Raw genomic sequence first — 7404 nt, forward strand, 5'->3', positions numbered from 1 at the left:
TGCATCGGCGTCAGACCCGGGCTAGATAATGAACACTTCTAGATTATGAACACTTGCTAGTGCTTGAATCATTGATCTCTAGCAATCAGCTTAAGTCCTCTAGTCGCCCGACTCACAGACGCGTTCCAAGTATGCTAATACTGGTCACGTGCCCCCTTTGGAACTTAACTGCGACGGCAGAATTTGGGTTAATAATAATTGGTTTTTGGGGAAAGAAAACGGCGCAGTATCTGTCTCGTATATCGTTGGACACCTGAACGCGCCGTAAGGGAAGGGATAAAACAAACTATATACAGCATTGCAGTGCACTCATTGCAGTATGTCAGTCCCAGAGCGGAGAGCTATATTGGGATCTCTTATGAGAAAGTTGTAATTTGTAAACGTCAGCTCTGCAAAGAATACAGCAATTACAGCAGAATTTTGGTTATTGACAAAATTATGGATGGTCTTTGTACAGTGGAAAACAGTGGAAAGAGCTCTTGCATAATTAGGCGTGTCGTACAATGGTTCTGCACTCGACCAAGTTAACGTCAAATTGTCTTCCAATGTTACTCCTTGCTTCCAGAAAAATAAATGCAACAAGCATTAAGATCCAGTATGTCCCTGAGGGGTCATGCACAAATACTAATTGCTTTGACGCTTTTTTTTTTATTTCTGCATCGCTCCAAGTGATGTGACACAGTCGATGAGGCAATTGTTCTGTTTGTATGTGCAATCTTCCTTTCTTCACAGAAAGACTGCGAATCCACAAAAAATTGACAGCCAAGCCCTCTCCTGGATTCGAATCAACATAGGCTCTTATACCACTCTCAACGCAATAGGCTTTTTGGTTCTCGTATATGATATTGCGCCGTCTCTTCCGTGTTCCTTGAGTGCGTGCTCCCGCGATGGGGTTAGCATTTTATGTGGCCTTCCCATTAAAGACCGGTACAGCAGTGCATTTTATGGCCCGCTGCGCTCAGTCGCTGAGAGGGCGCTCAAGTGGTCATCCGTAGTACACTCACCCGATGGCAGGAGAGTAGAGTAGCTTTTTCATTCTGTCCCTCATCAAACAGGCACAATTCACAACATCCCTCACTGCTGAGGCGACTACTAGGTGACAGCCGGAAAGGCAGCAAAAACGCCATGCTGCACCTCCTCGTTTCACACAACTTAAAACAAGCCATTGACGTGACGAACAACGCAAAATGCAGAAATTACAACGCAGAAATCAGGAATGCATATTCAGGCTGCCCCGCCGCGGTGGCTCAGTGGTTAGGGCGCTCGACTACTGATCCGGAGTTCCCGGGTTCGAACCCGACCGCGGCGGCTGCGTTTTTATGGAGGAAAAACGCTAAGGCGCCCGTGTGCTGTGCGATGTCAGTGCACGCTAAAGATCCCGAGGTGGTCGAAATTATTCCGGAGCCCTCCACTACGGCACCTCCTTCTTCCTTTCTTCTTTCACTCCCTCCTATATCCCTTCCCTTACGGCGCGGTTCAGGTGTCCAAAAATATATGAGACAGATACTGCGCCATTTCCTTTCCCCAAAAAACCAATTATTATTATTATATTCAGGCACCAAACTGATAACACACTGACAACTGAACTGACAACAAACTGACAAGGTCTACAATGTTTTGTTTGGATCGCTTCTCGAATACAGCGCAGTAGTACTTGCTGTAGGGCTAGCTGGTTCATGCTATCAATTTGAACGACACAAAGGGCACGCACAGAGGAAATAAAGGTTGGATAGAAAGAGCGGCTACTACCAACTGAGCTTACTGCGGAAAACATCTTTTAAGAGCGTGAGCTCTTACTCATCACGTTTCGAGATATCGTGGGGTCTGCTACCACCCAGGGATCACAGTGCCATCTGTGGCAGCAACTAGAAAACAGCACATCTCGCATTGAGACTTCTAGCGCCATCTACAATAGCATTGTGGAAACAACCACATGCCGCGTGCCAATGATGGTGTCACGGTCCAATATAGTGTATAGAGGCGAAACTATGTGAGTATGACGGCAGGGGACAAAATGTTGGCATAGTTTCGGTTTCTCGAATCTAAGATGGCGGCGATTAAAATTGGCAGCGCCCACCCATCTCTTTCGCCCCTCCTAACCCCCTTTTCAGTATGACGTCAGGGGAGGAAATGGCGGCAAGTTTTGGTTTCTCGAATTCAAGATGGGGGCCACTAAAATTGGTTGTGCCCGCGCTTCCCTTTCCCCCCTCACAGCCAAGAAATATCCTATAACAAGCAGGATAACTGTCCCGTTACGGGATCACTATATATACTCTGACAACAAGGGGCACCCATCCGGGGACAGTTGTGTACCGAATTTGGTAGGAAAATAAAGCCCTACGAGTTGTGGTATAGAAATAAAACCACATTTAAATAATAAGTAAACGGTGTATACGTGCAATTACTAATTGAATTGGTACGTTACCCCCAAACAAAGCAGATTCCCTTTGGTACGAATCCTGAGGGGGTGTAGTCGACAACTGGTAGATGTGCATCGTAATTTCTCTGATAGTTGGCGCTAGGCGTCGATCACTCCGCTAGGTGGAAAAATTATGTTGCTATGTTACGAATTGAAGCGTTACCATATCGCACCGCAAGCCGAATTCTAGGTCCACCATGAACCCCCAAACGAAGCAAATTCCGTTTGGTGCGTATCCTGAGGGGGTGTAGTCGACAACGGGTAGACGTGCATCGTAATTTCTCTGATAGATGGCGCTGGGCGTCGATTGCTCCTAGGAAGCCTCGATGCCAGCGCCGGGTGAAGACAACTTAAGCCACGCCGCCATATCGAACCACAAGTGGCCTGTCCCATGTCCCGCGAAATGCTCGACTGGTAGCCCAGTGTAGCTCTCGCTACAAAAGGCTGTTCAAGTTAAAGCACTTTGAAGCGCGCCGAGAGCATGAACGGCGTCGTTACAAACGCTAGCGCCGCTGATCCCGTGTGATTCAATATGGCGGCGCCGCTGTAGTTGTCTCCACCCCGGCGCTGGCATTGAGGCACCCTAATCGCTCCGCTAGGCGGAAAATTTATGTTACTCTTCCGAACCGCTCAGGGTTTTCTTCACTGGCCCTGCTGGATGCGGAAAGACTTTCGTTTTGCGCGTGGCCAATAAAGCTGACGCTCGTTACTTCAACGTCTTCCAGACGGTGGCGGCCTTTTTTTATATGCCAGTACATTAACGCAGCTAAAAACAACGTATCAGTAAAAAATGCAGAATCACTCGTTACTTCGTCTTCCAGACGGTAGCGGCCTTTTTTTTTTATACGCCAGTACATTAACGCCGCCAAAAACAACGTATGAGGAAAAAATACAGAATCACAATTCAATGACATATCACGTTCTACATGAGTCCGTCTAAAAAACCCGGTTCTTGGTCGCTGTGTCTGACCGACGACGTGGGCCCAGCTTTCTGTATATGATAAGCCTCTATTATTTCCCTTTCGACCCGCTCCTTGCCTTATAGAGAGGAGGCTCCTTGCCTCAAGGAGAGGAGGAAACGCTCAGGTCTTGTGTCAAGATGTTCGTTCGACCCGCCTCAATTTTGCCGTTCCGGCCTCACGCATACGTGTTACGGGAAGCGTTCAGAGCACTACGCTCCGCCTTGGCTACGTCATTGGTCCTTCCGCCGCACAACTGATGTGGCACGTCGAGCTGGTGACTTCCAAGATGCGCAGGTGCACAGGAGACAGCGCCATTTGGTCCTTTCAGGATGTTATCTTGAGGGCCATTCCAACGCTTGAGGCCTTTTCGTTGCAACCGAGCGCCCATCTGATAACAGGTTACCACGGTCCGAGAGCCGCTACCCATGTGCGAGGGTTGGTAACATGATCGAAGACGCTTTTTTGCGACAAATACAAACACTAGTGCGCATTTCCTGAGAATATTCGCCTTGTCAGAGAGCGCTGTTCAAATCCTCTTAACGTAATTGAAGCGTATGCCACCTTGATTGCATACAAGAGTAAAGCCTATGAATATGTACAATACTTACTGTGTTCATTCTTGTGTGTCATAGAATTAAGAATAGCGCGGTACTTCTGTTCCAGTTTTGGCGTTTCACGGTACAGCCGTTTTTTGAGACATGACCTTGACACAATGAAAGAGACCTTTAGGTATGTAAAACTTCAAACCCTGTTCATTGAGAACTTGGTAACGTTTTTATATTTTGTCGTAAACTTTCATTCAATCAGTTCACTATGATGTGCTTTAGGTAGAGATTGAATGCATATTATTAAAAATATAGCTTCATAGCAGCAAAGAGGATAAAAAGAAACACTGAACATAATCACACAAATACAACCTTTGTCCGTAAAGTTTCGAGACTAATTTATTCTCCTCTCTAGAAATGACCCTCCAAAACTAATGTTGCTGCGTGGGTGTAGCGCCGTCTCTTCGGGCTAACCTGAGCTATTTATGTTAATTGCTGTGACAGCCGCTAGATGGCACTACATGTAGAAAAATACATTGTCACAAGTCGTCTGCGCATTCTGCTGGGAGTGAATGTGGAGATGGGCGTCCACCTCGAACAGCGTGTAAACATAACATTCTGTGTGAAGCTTGGCAAGACAACCACACAGACGTATGAGCTTCTTCGTGACGCTTACGACAACCAGACATTATCGCTGGCGCGAGTTTTCGAGTGGCACAAGAGGTTCGTTTCGGGGAGAACGTCGGTGGAAGACGACACAAGGCAGGGGCGCTCTTCAACCTCACGGAAAGAAAACAACGTGGCTCGGATCAGGAAAATCATACAGCAAGACCACACCATTAGAGTCCGCGTGCTACCAGATGCTCTCGACATTAGTAAGACACCATTCCACCAAATTTTGCATGAGAACTTGGGGAAACGAAAGCTGAATGCTAGACTTGTGCCACACTCCCTCACACAGGACCAGAAGGACACGCGGGCATCAGTGAACGCTGATTTCCTCTCCGAGGCAGAGAAGGATGCTGCATTCGTTGACAGCATCATTGCTGAAGACGAAACATGGTGCTTTCAACACGGTCCTCAAACAAAGAGGCAGAGCGCCGAATGGCGGCCCACAAGCTCTCCGGCGTCGAGAAAGGTGCGGCGACAGAAGACCAAAACAAAGACGATGCTGATAGTTTTTTCTGATGCAAGAGGTGTCATACACCACGAGTTCGTCCCACAAGGGCAGACGATGAATCAGGAATTTTATACCCGCGTGCTCCAACACATGCGTGATGGGCTGCGACACCGTCGCCCTGACTTGTGGGCATCTGGAAAATGGAGCCTTCTCCACGATAACGCATGGTCGCACGCTGCTCCCAGCGTGACAGAATTTCTCGCCAAGCACAGCATTACTGCACTTCCCAATCCACCATACTAGCCTGACCTCTCCCCATGCGATTTTTTCCTGTTTCCTCTTGTGAAGAGAGCCCTAAAAGGTCGCTGGATGGGGAGCGTGGAGGCCATTCTAGACGCCACGAAAAAGGAGCTGACAGTGCTGCCAAAAGAAGCGTTTTCCAACTGTTTCCCAGACCTCAAGAAGCGTTGGAAGCTCTGTATAAAACTGCAAAGGAGACTATTTCGAAGGGGTGCTGCACAAATGATTTCAACGTTAAACATATTTTTTTAATGGACTCAGTCTCGGAACTTTAAGGACAAAAGGTTGTAAGAGCTGCGCAAAGCCTTCCAAAGCCCAAGCAGCCAGAAACTTTTAACAAAGTTAGCAGAAGCTTTCTCGCTACTCCAAGTCATACATTATTTTCTTATTCAGGACTAATTTCATCGAGTAATGTGCGTAACAAAAGCACGTTTGGGGCTGACAAAACAGTTGGCGCTTTGAAATGATCCTGAAATGAGTGTGGTGTAAAGCTTTGAGTAACACCAGCTTATGTGACGAGCAACGTACCTCTCCAGCAAGGACGGCTATTAATCAAAGATCGACGATCATCACTTTGCTTGAGAGCTCGGGAGGGAACCGCGCTGATGTATGTGCATGTTTTTGAATGGAAAATCAGTTTGCGATGCCTTATATGTGGCATCCCTGAAGGCCATGTAGTCGCAGAGGTTCACCTCAATGGCTATTAGGACCCCATGGTACGACTCTTACATGTTTGCTTCTTTTTGCATTGCTTGGAATATCCTATCTCTGTTGCTCTCTCACCCCCCTTCCCATCCTCCACATACACACACGTAATTAGATTAGAGCTATTAAATGCATTATGAGCTTATAGTTTGCCATTCTCGTGTCCTTTCTCACACGACCCCTGGTTTTTGAGCACCTGTGCGTCCACAGCGCTGCAATCGCACTCAGGATAACCTCATGCGCCGAAAAGAGGGGTGGATTTACCTTTTGGAGAGGCGTGCGCCTGTGTCGACGCCGCACTTTATGGAACGGGCCGAAATCACTGATGCAATTACCGGTGTAATACATCGGCTTAAGTGGGAGCCCACCTCAAGGTTAACGGTGGAGCATTGGTGTATTTAAAGTGTACATGATAGCTTCGAGGAATGCATGAGCATCACTGGGAGTTGCCCTGAGAGGACCGAAAGAAGGTACTTATTGCCTATAGGAATATCCTACTACATTTCATGCCGCAGAATATTTTACCAATTGCGTTAATTAGCTTCCAAGCCTTTTATATGCGCCATCCACACGGAAATGTGCTGCTTTTGGGTACTCATCGCTTGAGATATTCTGAGGAGTACCCGACGCTTGTTGAAATAAAGGACAGAAAGAACAAAAAATATGCATTTTTTGTCGAAGTTGTATTCGAAAAGACTGCCCGTCACGAAACAAAGTAACGAATATTTAAGCCAAAGATTAAAAGAGAACCAGATCTTGGCTACCGTTCCAGCGCTCCTATTGGGTAAACACTTTCAAAGCTCCCCATATCGACGTTCAGATTACACTGCGGTTCTACAAGGGTGTTTTGCTTGCGTGTGTGCTCACTCACACGCGCACAAAACAAAAGAGCAAAGACAGCAGGAAAGGAAGAATGTGACTCTGCAAGTTGCTTGTAAAGCACGAAATACCTCAAATGAAATCGATAGTTAGAAAATAAAATGCTAAAATCAGCGCTCATTTACAGAAAGACCTAACCCGTACACTCGGAGCATGCTATTCTTTTGAGAAAACAAAAGCGCTGACTAAAACTTTAGGATAATGCGAACCGCCGGAAGCCACCCCACAGATCATCCCTTAAGCAGCGCATGAGGCTAAGATAGGGAAAGAGAAGATCCTCCAAAACAACCATCTGAGGGGCGTACGTGTCTGTATGATTCTGAAACTTTCATATCAAAAACGAGTTGAATTCGACACCAGAAAGTCCTTAGGAGCGTTAAACAGAAGCAATTTTTACGTTTCACGGCTGTAATCCACTTCTACATTAAATGTAAATCAGCTATATTTATTCTTGTATTTTTTTCTCTCCCGCTC

Source organism: Amblyomma americanum, chromosome 9 (assembly GCF_052857255.1).
Source record: "Amblyomma americanum isolate KBUSLIRL-KWMA chromosome 9, ASM5285725v1, whole genome shotgun sequence".
NCBI classification, from domain to species: domain Eukaryota; kingdom Metazoa; phylum Arthropoda; class Arachnida; order Ixodida; family Ixodidae; genus Amblyomma; species Amblyomma americanum.